This window comes from Limulus polyphemus, unplaced genomic scaffold (assembly GCF_000517525.1).
Source record: "Limulus polyphemus unplaced genomic scaffold, Limulus_polyphemus-2.1.2 Scaffold939, whole genome shotgun sequence".
NCBI lineage: Eukaryota > Metazoa > Arthropoda > Merostomata > Xiphosura > Limulidae > Limulus > Limulus polyphemus.
In genome coordinates this window covers 194,059-211,691 of record NW_013666549.1, presented here as the reverse complement: position 1 = coordinate 211,691, position 17,633 = coordinate 194,059, and positions in this window count along the sequence as shown.

The following is a 17,633-nucleotide window of genomic DNA, read 5'->3' as shown; positions in this document are numbered from 1 at the left end:
AGAAAATTATGAAGAAATTATTCGTGTTTGTATATATATTTTTTAAAACATTGACGCGTACATGATGTATTTTAGTATATGATGAAGTGAATATTTATTTTTCAACCGGTATCCTAAAATATACTGCAAAAAAAAAGTTCACAAATCTTAGTAATTATGTAATGTGTTATAACTCGTTCGTTTTACGAACCGGGAAAGTATTGCAAAATTTCAAATGAGTTTAAATAAATTATCGGTCTCTCCAATTTATACGATCCCCAGTGTTTTATGTATTCGCTTATATCTTCTTTAGGCTCACTTTCTATTGCAATGATCGCCCACATTCTCACCTCGAACTCAAAGATTAGGGCTAAAACGTCATTTCCCATGTTACAGTGCGAGTCGCCATCCATGTTGTCGGACAACTTGGAATTTAACGTTGAATACTCGAGCGAGTTCTGCTAATGTGGAATGAGAGAGAAATTGTATTCTCTGAATTGTATTTGTAAACCTAATTTCCATCTCGTGCGTTAGGTTTATTTCAACGAAATTCCATAAATGATGATATTATACTAGATTCGTTAACAACGATGATATAATATTTTATTTATTTTGTTATTTAAATGTTAATGAACCACATGCTCAGAACATTTCTGCACCGATTTACCTAGTGCCATAGTCATAGTTATAGACGTAGTGGCATTTAGGCTAGTTGATTTTCAATTTGGAAAGATCGACAGATTAGGCCTAAGCGTATTCACCAATGAAATCATGACCTGGGGAGTGGAGTTGTGGGTGAGTGTTACTGATTAATCAAACCTAATAGTGACTAAATATAAAATAGTTGCCGTAGGTGTATAACATAGTTTTGTGAAAATGAAATGTATACATAATATATGATTCTTAGTTGTTCATTTATAAATTATAGGCGCATGTACTTAGTAGTAGTACTACTAATACAACTTTCAAGTGTTATTGCAGTAATATTAATTATTAAATATTATTGATTACAGTGTGCTGTAATTGTAAAGAGTATTTATTAGAACTTTCATAACTTAAACAGACTATTTAAAATTCGAAATTGCCAGGCCCAATCTATAGAAAGGATAGAAATAGACTTCTAACTCAGTAATATAACCTTCATACTAGAAGCTAGAAAAAAACCAGGATAAAAAAAAACTGATTTTATAAATTATCACAAAATCTGTTCAATAATGTAGCACTTTCAAACCCTCCAATTAATTATAACTCTCAACACTTATAAGCTATAAGTTTTATGTAAAGTGACAGACAAACATACTTATAAACCATAGCTACTCTTAACATATCTCAGTGTTACCTAGTGCCAGTCATTTTGTTTTCATATGAGTTTAAAAGATATTCTATACAAACTGGCATCATGCGTAAACAAACTCAAGAGATAACTAAACAACAGAGGAAAAACTACATAAAATATAAACAACTAGTGACAAAAAAAGTGAAATAACACAACCTTCCACTTGTCCTTGTTTGTTGAGTGTTTACTTCATACCACTTGTACTGATCTATCAGGCCTATACTTATATTTATAATACTAATAGTAAAAGTTTTTCTGTTATACCTAAATTTAGCTTTAAAGTTTTAATCTTATAAAATAAAGCTTACATCAACTATTGTTGAAACAAGAAGTTTATATGGAAACAAGTTTCGACACTTTCATGTGACCTCTTCAGTTCAACTTTTCTTTGCGAGAGAAACACATACATTTTATATTATAACTGTCATTCCAAATCCCTTGAGGGCATATGATATCAGTAAGGGGTTCATTTTATAGTGATCTTCTGAAATGTTGAAGTTTGGCAATTTTTGAACTAACAGACTTTCTACAATTCTTCTTTTGACATAATTTTTAGTTTTAATCATTTTGACTGATTTCTGGATAATTTTCATCTAAAATGCAACGAAAAAAGTTCCATCTATTGCAACTTTCAACAGTCACCAGTTGCTATGAGATAAACAACAAATTGAGCAATGTTAATGTTCGTGTCACCGTAAGTAAGGTTTAGTAATACAGGATGTAACAAGTACAACAATAACTTTTAAGGAATTGTCATAAATAATATGGAACTTGGAAATTTTATTGATCACCTATTGATTATAAAACTTGTATGGTTTAACAAGTACATCTTCTGTATGTTTTTTTTTTTTTTTAATGTTAAAATTACATGTCAACATAAAGCTTTTTACCACTTTAGAATTTAGTTATCATTTGTAAAGAAACAACCCAACAAGCTACATGGTTATAAGCTTTGCCTTTGAAATTTCGGGGCATTCTGAATCTAACTATTATTGCTTTTAGTTGGTGAAAATATTTTTATTAAAACATTGAATTTGAACCATTATCGAGGAGTTAGAATCAATAATACTTCAAACTATGTATAATTTGGAGCATGTACAGTAAAGCAATGTTTTATTGATTTAAATAATAGTTTTGGTATAACTTATTAAAGATACATAAGCATTAAGCACAGAAAATGAGCACGTTATCATGTTTAGCCTAAAAAAAGAATATTTTCATGACAAAAGTAGCATAAATGGTTTAAAGTGTGTAGTGTTTGCAATAAAAGGTTTTCTCACTTTGCCAATGGTTATTGACAATTTAAAAAAAAAACAACTTGACATAATAATGCTAATCCCACTAATACTACTACATGATTAGCTAAAGTGAACCGGTCATTGTATTTTGATGAATTCATGGAGAACTAGCTTTGCAATAGCTTCTTCCTAACTTTTATTTATCAGTTAACTTTCTATACTGACATTATTCTGAAAGATTATTTGAAAGCAGAGGAGTAAATAACCAAAACTATTATAATATAATTTCTATGACTTGCATAATGTGTGAAATTGTAAAAAGTAGTTTTCATTTGTATACATGTTCTTATTCCATACTTATATATTATAACATGATTTTTAAGTGGTATTTGATAGATTGTTTAGGCAGAGTATTTGTGATGAGTAAACTGGAATGGACGACATCTGCCCGTTGTAAAAAACAAAGTGTAGAGGACGACGTTTTGAAAGTCTTCTGACTGAAGGTGGAAGACTTTGGAAACATTGTCTTCCAAGAAATCTTATATATATGTCTGGGGCTTTAAGTTAAAAGTTTATGCTATTTTTGATATCAGCCCTTATCTTTCAGATATTTATTAAACATTCCCTTAAACTCTGTAAATTCACTACATCCACCATATCTCAAGTCAACCCAGTTGAAAAACCAACTACTCTGTTAGAGAATAAAACGGTCTTATCTGAAGATGAATCATACCTTGGCATGATTTATATCTGTGGATCCTAATTCTACTATTCTGACCATTAAGTATGAAAAAAAAATGATGCATCAACACTATCAATTCCTTTAACAATCTTAAACACCTTAAACGAATTCCCTCTAAGGCCAGGCTTTAAAATGTTTCTGTTTGCTGTAATCCAACCGACTGAGAGATTTTATTGACGTTATGACCTGGGAAATTTTTATTTTACCAATTTTGCTGATATGCCGACCCATCTAACAAAATTTGTTGACTTTAAAATTTTTTATTGCCTTATTATGGTTAGAATATATCTTCTAGGAAATTCAGGTATTCTGCGACGATGTAAGATGGCATCACCTGATTACCAATTGACAGCTCAGTGCTGATTGGCCAATGCTTTGAGGTTCGACAACACGGCTTGTCTTATCCCCAGGACCCTTCATGCTAACCTAATAAATACACGACCTAGCAGGGGAGAATTTACTATTAACAAGCATACATCAAAAACGTGACGAACACAAGTCTGTTCAGTGTATCTGTCTCCGAACAATGTTCTTACTTCACATTTCCATGCGTATATGAGTGAAATCAAGTGGCTAGAGCAAATGTTATTGTATTGTCATTGTTTGAGAAAAACCATAAGGTGGTATAACAATATTTGTATACATATATTACAAGTGACTGTTAATTTCCATTTATTTGTATATATTCACCACTCTGGTAACAAAAGGATACTGTATGATTTTCATCTGGTGATAATAAAGGAGCTTTTACTATTTCCAGTCAAAGTAAATCACCAAAAACTAAAGATCTTGAACACGTGCCAACGAAATGCAAGATTAGTCCAAGCGATAAAATGATAAGAACAAAAAAATGCAGATTGTGCAGTGAAAAGGGAAAATGCAAAGATTCAATTTATAACTGTGAAGCGTGTTCAGAATCACCCAGATTCGTGCTTCAAATTGTACCACAAAAAATTTTGATGTATTGATCATATGACATCCGTACGATGATAAATACGTTTCAATGATTTTTTTGTCTTTGAATAAAATTGTATCTAAACAAATTTCGAGATACACTTGTGCATCTGCATCACTTGACCTCCATAATCTTTGTGTAAGCTTGAGGATGCACGTGTACATCTTAAATAACAAAATTACATGTCTTTTATTGTTGTTATTATTACAGTTGTTTAAATTGAATGCATACAGGATATTATAATCTCAATAAGTTTAATTTTGATGAGAATGACAGTGTTATGGAAGAAAAGGAACTTGGGTGTTCTGTTTGATCAGTCTCTTAACACTTTAACTGCTGCAAAGCTTGGTATCAGCTGTGACAGGTGATGATAAGAGTTTTAATGCAATATTGTTGTGTTTTCATCCATTTAGCTTCCTATTGATCAGATTTTCTGCATCGACAGGAAAAAAATGTATTTGGGTTAAAATATGCACATTGATATCATTGCAAACTAAATATGTCATTAACATTAACTTACAATCAGAACAAGCTTCCTACTTTGAGTGAAACTAAAATTCAAACTGGTATTAGTATTGACTATAGCTAATTAAATATACTTAATGTTCTTATTTATAGAGATCGTAATTCATTGTTACACCAGTTGGGCAAATATATCAAATGGCTTATTAATGAATGCAAGTTAAAACATAAAAGTAACTATTTATTAATGGAGTTGATTCTGTGTAATAAATTAGCAAAAATATTAAATATTATAAGACAATTTACAAGAAAACAGAAACCTCTAATGATTCATGTGCATTAAGTCATTTTGGTACGTTTGCTATTAAAAAGCATTTTTGTTCTTAATTCTGATAGTAACAGTTTGTTATACCAAGATATCACTACTGTCTTATTAAGTGTTAAAGTGAAAATGTGAATACCATCTTATGAGAAAATATGGTTATCTTGACTACACTCAATCAGACTGTGAACCAGAGTATTCCATAACACACTCTTTGTTCTTGTAGATTTATTAAAGATGATGCAATGCTTATAAGATTGGTAAATGAGTACTCTTGTATTCCAAACAGTAGTGCAGGGTGGACTTCAAATTTATTGATTGTACAGGTTGAAGTCATAGTATGAAATTGAATTTCGTGTTTTTTTGTTGTTTTTTTTTATATTAAAGATGACTGAAAAAAAAATATTGTGCAAACCCAAATAAGCATAGTGCAGGGTGGAAAATTACGCCAAAATTAACAATAGTTTAGATATGATTATTCAAAACATGAGAGCAATTTTGAGACTTAGTTTAAATGCTAAGAAAAGAAATTGATGAAAATATGCGAGGCTGATGTTGGAGGGTCTTGCATACAGAGAGTAAAACAAAAAGGTTTAAGTCTATCACATACAAAAATACTGCCAGAAAATGTTTTTTTTTCTAGTTTGAAAAAAATCCCAAATTTCATCATAAAGTTGAGTAAACAAAATAATTCAAATTTGAACAACTGAAGTATGTTGTAAACTTGTTTGAAATAATATAAGTACTTATTAAAAGTTTTTCATTTGTTATTCGTTATTCAGCTTTGTTTTAGATTGTTATTTTGTTCATGAATAATCTATTTCACCCTGGACTAGGTAAACATATACATAATTATTTTAAAAAATCATTTTTAAAGATTACCTGTATATTCATAATTGAAATATACATGTTAATAACTAAAGTTTATGTAACTTTGTTATCAAAATTTAATTCTACATATTATACATCATAGGTATAATCAAAATTTAATACAACATATTATACATCATAGGTGTAATCAAAATTTAATACATATTATACATCATAGGTGTATTATAAACTTTCTTGTAATGTTTTTTATATTTTTTGTAGTTTTCAAGACACAATTTTCAGTTTCACATGTACAAATGGAAATTCTGATACTAATTATAAAAGAACATGAATAAACTTAATACTACCAGCTCTAATTAATAACTGATGTTAGTTTAAGATTTCAAAATGTTAGCTGTAGGCTTGAAAATCTTGTAAGTAAATAAATATGAGCTATGTACAAAATGGAATACTAGTTTGTTATTGCTAATTTAGCATAAAATTCATATAATTATTCTACTTTTAAGCTATGTATAACTGAAATATTTTAAATTTCATTAAATACTCCATTATTTTAGTCTTATGTAAAAAAAAGACATCGATTTAGGCTATGAAAAAAAAAATACATGTTTAGCATCCATGCCCTCTTCCCTTTTTTGCAGCTGCTTCCCCCTTCCCTCTTTTTGTGATTTTTTTTTTCCTTATTTGAATTATCATTTTTCAATCATACAAAGAAACAATGAAGACTTCTGAATAAAAAATGAGATGAACACAGTTGATTCATTTTGTCCTTTTTCTTTATTTGTTATTTATTCTATATCATATTGATGAAAAAATGAAACAAAGAAGACTTCTGTTTGACATGGACTCTTTGAAAACAAGTAACAATTGTGAAAAAAAAAGGTTCGAAGTTTCTTTCAAAGAGATCATTAAAAAAAAAGACTTCCCCTCCCTTTTGTCGAAAACTCCGGACCTAAACATGTTTTTTTTTACTTGGCCTTATAATTTTTGGCATTAAATTAGGCTGTTTCTTAAATGATCTAAGCAATGTGTAGTTTTTGTAGTGGTGATATGTCCTAGATAAGACTCCTGCAGTAAACCTTGAACAAGCCATCAAAACAAGGACATGCTTGTTATTGTTAGAATCTTGTTTATTTTCCTCAGTAACAGCTTTACAGTATACATCTTATCACTTGTGTCAATACCTAATAAAGTAGGTAATTGTGTAAGCCCATGTTTTTTTGTACACACATTAGAAATAAAATGCTTCAGTTATTGTTGTACATCTTCAAATGCTGATGTGCTGTGAAGGAATGAGCTCTTTATCTGGTACTTTGGATAAATGTAGAATTGGCATGAGATGTTTATGTACAAGATGTTAGGTTGCTAAGGTAACACAAGAGTACTGAAAAATAATTACCGTAGAAAACTATGCATTCCTGTATATAAAAGTGAAACTTGTTAGCACTACCACACCTTACTGTTAAATGTGAGATTGATTTACAATAATGGGGATGACTTTTTCAACCTTAAAAGTACTGTTTTTGAAACACATTTTTCTAAACTACACACACACTGAATTACTTGTGGGTTTATGGCTATTGTTTAAAAGGTCCCTGATAACAAAAGTAACAAACCAAAACTAAACAAAAATACCATTATTATAGCAATCAGTCCTACTAATTACTGTTGGGGTTCCTTGTGTTTTTTACATATGAAGTTATTTCATTGAATTTTTGTGGTCAGTTCTTTACAGTGAGTGTTGTAAGATACAAAGATATAAAATGTCCTAACAGGATGCAATATGTGGACCCCACTGGGATTGAATGATATAAAAACAAGTGAGTAATATGAGAGGTAATGATTTGATTCAAGTGTTTGTAGTAAACAAAATCCAAATACTAAAGTAAGCTGAAAAATTTCCAGAAAAATCACGTTTGTAGGTGATTAGTACTACATTTGAGCTAAACTTTAGCATTCACTAAGAAAAATTATGATCACACCACATCAGTATAACTTTTTGTAGGTTTTAGCTTGCCCATATACCTATTAGTGCCTGTAATAACAGTGTTTAGTTATTAGAACTTAAATCATTATAAGTTTCACACCACAGTATATATGCTACTAGAGGTGATGCTTGTACACGTATAAATATTTTATTGAACAAAATTTTTTATGAGGTCATAATTATAAGAAAAAGAAGAATGCATGGAATGAAACTGTTAAGCATTGTAAGAAAAGCAGTAAAAGTTTTTGTTTATTTTGGAAAACGAAAGTTGAGATATGGTTAGAATCACATGTTACAACAACGTCTAAAACAAAGGTAACCTCTAGACGTTCTTGTAACACAACTACTAACTTAACCTTGTGTACGGTCTTTTGGACAGAACCTATAAGATATGTTCTAACCATCAGTCTTACACAATGAGATTAGCCTCCTTCAAAATATTTTACAAGAGAAAGGTTACCTAGACAATCTGCTATAAAAATAAAATGTTTTGATTGGCAAATGAGATTCTTGTTAGTGATTAATTAGTCCTAACATCCTGTTAAAAGTTATTTTTCATGCATTGCCGTTCAAGTATTACTAATGATTTGTAGAAATCGTCCATGGTATTTTTTTCTTTCTCATTATGAAGTGTATACAACAATCCATCAAAGTAGTTACAAGTACTGACATATTGCGGAAAATTCTCTTGTTTTGGTTTATGTATTTCGTGAACTATCCATTTACGCATGAAGTATCCCCTGGAGAAAAAAATTGTTATACTGGGCTTTTCACCTTGTTTAACATAACAAAACTAAGTAATGTCATCAACCATCCGTTGAAACCACCAAACAATAGTCGCCATTCATGAGCAAGTCGGGCAGTTTTAACACATAGTCATCATTGCATTGTGGGGTTTGTATAAACAGGGCGTCTAGGAGTTTCCTTTTTTTTTCATATATTTACATATTTGTAAAACACAGTTTCGCCTTGAACCGGTACAACCGCATGTGATTACAATTCACGACTTATTTAGAGCATTGGAAAGAGAATAAAAACATTTGGTTCCGACATCAGAAAAACGAGGTCTACTAGGAGCTATTTACAATGAGAGTATGGAGGTATGAAATAGTCTGTGGGTCCATCAATTGTAACGTCATCATAATCAATAACTTTTAATAAAAATAAATATTTTTAACTACCGATTCTTTTTTACTTGATGGAGTTTCTACGTCAGTAAACTGATAACGTATGAAATTTTGAGATATTTTAAAAGACAGTAGAGAATAGTTTCTGTGATACATAAGAACACTACCTCCCTCCCCCTAAGAAAATGTCTACTTGTCATGTTTGGCTGATTAAAGCGTGGGTATAATGAACGTAGGCGACAGCTCTTAACGAATCTTTCAGTATTTGTGTGCAAGTTGACGTGAATCACGGTCGAATGTATGATTTAAAAAAATACCCTTATCAGGACCATCGTTTACACGAAGAGCACGTGGTTGTCCCTTCATGTCACGTGGATGCTGCCTCTTTTGACCATTGCCCTTCTTGTCTGGCTCCGGTCCAAAACTAGAAATCGTCAGTAGTGTAAGTGATACGTAATGAAAAAGTGCGTCGATATGACGCAAATAGTGTAAGTAATTTGTAATTAAAAAGTGCGCAGTTTTGACGCGAAACTGTTACTGCTTTGACCAGTGTAAGCGTATAACTTGAATTTTTTTTTATATATTTAAGAAGTGCTTCTACTGAGCGCAAAAGTGTTGACTCGGTTAGTCGTATATATTATCTCGTTTATATGTTGTTCAGAAATCAGCTTGTATATAACTTTTTTGTTATATCCAAGTTTTGACGATCATTTCGTTATTTAACACTCACACACAGAATGGAATAGATCGTTTTCTTGGGCTAATTTGAATTGTAATAAGAGAAATCAAGTGTTAGCAGATTATATAGATTTGCAGATTAATCGAATGGATAAGGTTGGCCTTGTGATAGAGCTCTGGATTTCGAAATTGGCGAGCCAGGTTCGAATTCATACGATACCACAAAATATTACCTGTACTTTAAGTTGCATGGCCAGGTGGTTAAGGCACTCGACTCGCAATTTGAGGGTCGCGGGTTCGAATCCCTGTCACACCAAACATGCTCGCCCTTTCAGCCGTGGGGGCGTTATAATGTGACGGTCAATCCCACTATTCGTTGGAAAAAGAGTAGCTTAAGAGATGGCGGTTGGTGGTGATGACTAGCTGCCTTCCCTCTAGTCTTACACTGCTAAATTAGGGACGGCTAGCGCAGATAGCCCTTGTGTAGCTTTGCGCGAAATTCAAAAACAAACAAACAAACTTTAAGTTGTGGGCGCGTTAATAGAGTGACAGTAAACTCATTAACATGGTTGGTATGGTGCTGCTGATTGGTTACCTTTCCTCTGCTAAGATCAATAATTCAAAACTATGGACGGTGGCAGATAGCCGTACTAGTTTTGCCATAAATACAAATACAAGTAATGGAACCAATGGGCCTAATAGTCATGATAAAGAAATCACTTTTGAGCGCATATATCATTACTGGTTTGTCTCATATGTCGAGTGACATCCATTATGTTATAATGGTAGCGCATTGTTGGTATAAACATGACTGTCAAATTCTCTTAGTTGGTATAAACATGGCTGTCAGGTTCCCATAACCTCTGGCGGTGCTTCATATTGCACAATAAAAGAGTTCGAACGTAGAATACACGTGTTCTCAAACATCTGCAAAATACTACCATCAACTTCAGTAATATCTGTTTGGACAAGATTGGTTAACATAACATCGCGACAGTGTCATATGCTAGGTTAATGTAGTTGTAGATATAGGTATTCGTCTTTCTTAGAGCGACAATGCCATGTGCTAAGGAATACGCAGACAGGTAACGTAAAGTAGATGTTTATTACAGTAATTAGCCGCTTGTCGTTTACTGACGCAAAAGGCGTGGTCTACCTACTTGTTTAATGGCATGACAATTACGTAAAACATTTAAAACAGTGCCCTGCCGCGAAGGTATCTTCTCAACCGTATCAATTTTTATACTTGGTATATGTATTAGGATTAATAGGCCTTGAAGTCGTGTTCTAAGACAAGCCATGGCAACCTGTTGTATATTATTTCTCACGTAATTTGATCATTTTTATCATAACGATAAGTGTTGGTAGTTCCTTTATTGAATTAATAGGTTTATTGTTATATGAATTTCCAATTGTAAATAAAAACAGCTCCGGCATGGCCAGGTAAAAGAGTAGCCCAAGAGTTGGCGGTGGGTGGTGATGGCTATCTGCCTTCCCTCTAGTCTTTCAGTGCCAAATTAGGGACGACTAGCGCAGATAGCTCTCGTGTAGCTTTGCGCGAAATTCAAAACAGAACAAACGTAAATAAAAAGCAGACGCACTGGGCCTTAGTGTTTGTACCGACTGACTTTCACTGTTTATTCTCTCATCATTCTGCAGATAACGGTAATTTCATAAAAATCATGTTTGGTATTGGCATGTTAAAAGCGTATGCTTTCATAGGTTTCAAATTACGGTGTAATTTCGTTACTTGTATCACATAATGACTACTAATGTTACAGGTACTTCACACACCCGTAATGTAAAATTGTAAATCTATTGATGGTTTCTAACAGGATCAGTGAGTTCTGTACACACACGTGATGTGTATTGATAGGTTTGCTTTGCACTCTACACACACACACACACACACACGCTTGCTTTCTTTTTATCACGATCTTAATCCCAGGGATCAAGAATGATAATCAAAACGCTGTTAACACGTTATTAAAATGCGATAGACGCGACGTTCAATTTTCGACGGTGACTGAGAGTTTTTTTTGTTTTTTTAGCATCAGTATGAAATTATAAACACCAGAATCAGGGTACAGAAAAGTTTTTCTCCCCCCCCCCTCATCCCCACAGCCTTGTCATACCAGAAAGGAATAACCCGGGTTATAAGAGCTGGAAGTAGAAAGTTGATTCATTCGGTTCAGTTTTTATAACCAGTAATTTAAAACTGCTTTGGTATGTTTGAATGTGTGTTTCTGTGTGGAGGTGTGTGTTTTATATATCATTAATCTGAATAATTTATAAGAACAAAGCACGGATATTTTTTAAAAACAAGTGTATGATAGTATTTTTTTTTTTTTTTGAGTTTCTATACGTGCTTATTAATGTTATATGAAATGAAAAAATTCGTCACTGTGTGTAAGAATACTATAAATTGAAACAAATGATGTTTCTAAAGCTTTTAACATCGAACGGAAGTGACGTACTTTATAAATAAAACATAAACAAACAGGAAAAGAAGTAAATTATTTATATATAGTGAAATAAAATCGGGTGATAAAGCACGTATATTTTTAAATGTTAATCAAAATTAATTATTTAGCGTCTTTTTAAAAAATAATTTTAGTATTTACAAAAAACCTCATTCTCGTAACATTAGCCATACAAATGCAATCTTATGAAGAAATTAAATGCCCTTCTTAACTACTACAATATGGATATTAACTTTAGAATGCGTACACACAAGGACGGGTATTTATATGAATTTGTAGGATAGTAATAAGTGTCAGTAACATTTCTGGGCTATCTTTAACTTTAATCGAAATGTTACAAAGAATAAAATAAAAAGCGACAGTTGTTTATCTGATCGAAACATTTTACATGTAAAAAAAAACACCCAACTTTCAGAAGTCAGCCATTTTAGGATGGGATATCATAAAAAGATCTAAGTTGTATAAAAGGGTAAATACTTTAATGTAAGATTGGGCAAGTTAAGCAGGAAGAAAAAAACTGGGTACAACTTCGCGCCCTTTTTATATTCATGTTGGATATTATTTCGTTTGGAATAAAGGGGGGGGTGCTAAGCTTATATTTAAAACATAATCTCAGAGTGAACATGTGCATATCTTAGAAATGTACATAAATTTCATAGTTTCTAATAAGGGGTGAAAGAAATAAGCCCTCCCCCGCTAATCTTCTAAGATGTGCCAGGCTATCTCAGTGATTAGCATGTCTAGTTATGAATCCGAGGGTCCATGGCTCATGTTCTATTGCCGTAAAATAACTCTCCGCGCTGTGTGTGTGTTCGTGAGTGCGTTAGAAGAGTGACAGTCAGATTACACTCTTCGATTTCAAAACAGCTCTTGAGTTGTTGATGATTGCCTTGTGATCGGCTGTCTTATCTCTCTAGTCTATTAATTCAACGTCACGAATGGCTAGGGCAGATATCTCATGTGTAACTTTGCGCATATATTCGAAACACTTCTGGACTATTATTAGTTGAATATCGAGTTAAATCATCGTGGTAGGTTAGTCACCAGGTTTAAAACCCTATTCCATTTTTTAAGCTTTCATTCTGGTAGACTAAATTTATGTTTTATCGTACATATCTTCGTTTGTTTTTCGGATTATCATGATTTCCTGTTCAAAACGTTATGTTTTTCGTAAGTTTATCTTACTTCATAAAATTTTCTTTTAAGCCAGTTGTTGTCCTCATATCTCCTACTGGTGAACTTCTGGCTCACGTGTTTTCTAATACTTCTTTAAGTCATTACAAATCACAGCAGTTTTTTTACATATAAATTCGTTAAAATTGTTAGTGACCTTTTAGAAACTTTAGTACCTTCCAGAAACGCCGTCACTGGTCAGTCATCGTGGTTAACCGACTCGGTACAAGTACATAAAGCTGTTGTTAGTATGTTGAACTACATGTACTTATTACGTACATGTAAACCAAACTTATAGTTGGCGTTTCGCTGGAAAGATTTATGCTTTCATAGTCGAGAGGTTATGATTTTTTATTTTATTTTTTTGTAATGAATTGAAACTTAATATACAGTTTACACACATACACACAAGTGTTGATTTATGGAAACTTTCTCGTTTCGTATTGTTTTAATATATACGCAGATACCCGTACCGCATTGTATATACATAATTATTTAAAATAAATATATACAAATACGTGCAGAGGCGTCGGATACATCAAGAAATGAAGTATCCAGCTATAAAATGCGCGTGATATTTTAATGTGGAACTCCCAACCCTTAAAAAAATGAAATTGTGGTAAAACTTTTTTTTTTGTTGTTGTTTTTTTTTTCACAAACTCACGTGTATGTGTACTAATACTTTGTAATTAATAGTTTTAAGAGCTTAATTGTGTGTCTTTTAAACTGTTACAGTTATTTAAAGTAACTTAAAAACACGTATTTTTAGTAATTTATTGTTTTTATTATCATTGATTTTTTTACCATTTATTGTAACATCTGTACTTTTTTATATTTCAAAGTATGTATTTATCTTTGTGTCAGCATTTTAAAGACAGGTGAATTTTGGTATAGTTAAGGAGACACATTTATAACATAATGTGGTGTCACACCGGTGGGACAACGGTGAGTTTACGGACATACAAAGCTAAAGTTCGTGGTTCGATTCCCCACAGTGAACACAGTTCAGGTAGCCCATTGTGCAGTACTGCAATTTAAAAAAAACAACAAAAAACGTGACACAACAATTCCTTGGTGTTCGGAAACTTGGATCTTCGACTCGGAATCTTTTATTTTATGTATACTTGGAGGAAGTGGTTACTCCCTGTATAAAGCATTTTAAGTCAGTTACTCAGTATTGTGCACAAATAATAGTTCATTATTGTTTTTTTATATATTATCAAAGTCGATAAAAATGAAGTTTTTCGTATCCTTTCACTCGTTTTTTTAACGTAAGTCCTTATACACGTCACCTGTATAACTTCAAACGTTTGTACAACTACTCTGACTTTATAAATATGCCTCAATGTCCATAATATTTTTATGTATGAATTATAACTAAAAAAAACAACTCCAGTTAATATATGTGCTTGGTGAACTTATAGAGAAAACTAAAGATGGAAGGCAGTAAATAGTAGAGGATGAAGTGTCTTGAGTCGAACTGTTCGCAATCACTACACCCATTAGATGTGTATTGAAATGTAATACGTATAAGTTCCCTGCTTTTATCTTACAGGCGTGCTTGAATCTCAAATTCTATAGCATGGTTTAAATATGTTCAGATTCCAAAAGTAGCCTTGATGTAGCTGTTACAGAACACATACATCAGATTTAGAAATAGAACCATTGCTTTAGTCTGAATCTGAGTCCATTGTTAAGCCTAACAATACAATCGTATAGAATGTTTAAAACTACTACATGTGAAAACACACGAAACAATTTTATTTATTGAAACAGAAGTGGGGAGGTTGGCCCTGTGGTAGAAGTCTGGCTTAGAAGTTTGCGATGGCGAACCGGGTTTGAATCTGTGCGATAACATCAAATATTTCCCGCACTTTAAGCTGCCGGTACGTTATAAGAGTTACAGTCAATCCCTTAGCATGGATAATGTAGTTCAAAATTACAGACTGGTAGCAGTGCCATAAGTACAAAAATGCAATACAAATGCAACAGAAGTTGGAAGTGATACACATAGAATGACAATAATCCAAGAACTTTCATTTTCGTGATCGTTCACTGTTCGATTAGTCTCAAGTGTAGTTTAAGCGCGGTACATCAGTCTAAAACGGTGAATGTGTTGAATCTTAAACTTAGATTTTATTTTAGCTACATAAGTTTTAGCGTTATTTTGTGAAACAGCGTCACAACAAAAACTATCCTTCCGGTTTAGGAACTTCCACATGTGTACTCCAAACAGTATAAATTTGTTGTTTTTATAAGAGAATGTGATAAAATTAAACACCGTGTTGAATCTTAAACTTAGATTTTATTTTAGCTACATAAGTTTTAGCGTTATTTTGTGAAACAGTGTCACAACAAAAACTATCCTTCCGGTTTAGGAACTTCCACATGTGTACTCCAAACAGTATAAATTTGTTGTTTTTATAAGCGAATGTGAAATGTAATGTAGCATGTGAGAACAAAGGGTTTGTTATTATGCCTGTTGATAGAGTTGTCTTCTACAAACACTATTAATCCATCTTAAACTATAAGTCTAAGTTTTATAATCTCCGAGTCTTCATATTTAAACTGTTAAGACTTGTGACTTTCTGATTTTTATTAGTTTATTGTCTTGCTGTGACGTAATTGATCTAGAATATTTGGTAGACGAGAAATATATTTCAGAAAGATCAAAATACTGAAGAACTTTTAAGGTGTGTTGGCTTTGTATTGGAATTGAAGCTTAATGGTGCGATGTAAGCATAACACTCCAAGTCCACGGTTTTACCACCCATCTGTAGTTTACACAACAAAGTATTATTATTTTGCGACAACTATCCTTTGTGGCACAGCGGCATGTCTGCGGACTTACAACGCTAGAAACCGGGTTTCGATATCCGTGGTGGGCAGAGCACAGATAACCCATTGTGTAGCTTTATGCTTAACTTCAAATAAACAAACTTTTGTGCTTTATTTCTCCTTAATCGATTGGAGGAATAGTGATTAAGATACTTTACTAATAATCAGAATTTGTACAGAATACGAGTTTCAAGGCAGAATAACTAGTGTGGAAAACTTCCAAAAATAATTAATACCAGCGCACAAACCGAGCAGATTTGTTTTTATATATATACGGGCAGCCTCGTAATTCCAGAACAGAATCTTACGATTCAAGGCTATGAAACATAGTTAAAATGAAGGATGTTAATTTCAACCTTTTCATTACGTGAACGAGGGTGAAGATAGAACAAAATAAATTAAAATATTTTTTATGTCACGTGATCTTAAGAGAAGTTAGTCGTTTTGTGGCTGAAATCGGATTGGGTTCTGGTTTCTGTTACCTTGTAAAAGTGACGAACTTTACCTTTGTGTATTTCACTTTGGACGAAATGCAAGTATATAAATTGCTGTTTTTCAAAGAGCACTAACGTGCTAAAAGTAGCAACTGACAGTATTGAAAAAGTTGCGCAACATAACACATTAAAGCGTGTTGAAACACTAAACATCGTATTTCTCAGATTTGCAAATATATATAGCATTTAGGCTTCAGTTGCTCAACCTTGTAGAATGCGTATAAAGTGAAGTCAACTTTATCGACTGTTAAAAAGTACTTGTAGATGATCTAAGGAGTGGGCTTAAAGGTCAAGTATTGTTTAAGTGGATTAGGCCCAAAAGGATGCTTTATTTATAAAACTCATCTAGTAGTACAAATCTTCTATTATTTGTAGCAGTTAGTGTTACTTTTATGTTTTGTTATGTACTTGTATATTCAACATAAAGCTTCGACTGTGTTTCAAGCGTGCAGACTTTTTAAATGTTTTTAATTTCTGAGTATACATTAAGTTTTTGCATAGTTTTATTATTTTATACAAATGTAACATTACAGAGTAGCATTCTCCATTAAAATTAGTTTTCCTTGTTGCTCTTTGTGACTAGTGGATTGTTGAACAGTTGTTGTGGTGTAATTAAATATCTGCAGCAATACTTAATATTGTTTAAAGTTAGCTTTCCTTGTTGCCCTTTGTGACCAGTGGATTGTTGAACAGTTGTTGTGATGTAATTAAATATCTGCAGGAATACGTAATATTGTTTAAAGTTAGCTTTCCTTGTTGCCTTTGTGACCATTGGATTGTTGAACAATTGTTGTGGTGTAATTAAATATCTGCAGCAATACTTAATATTGTTTAAAGTTAGCTTTCCGTGTTGCCCTTAGTGACCATTGGATTGTTGAACAGTTGTTGTGATGTAATTAAACATCTGCAGCAATACTTAATATTGTTTAAAGTTAGCTTTCCGTGTTGCCCTTAGTGACCATTGGATTGTTGAACAGTTGTTGTGATG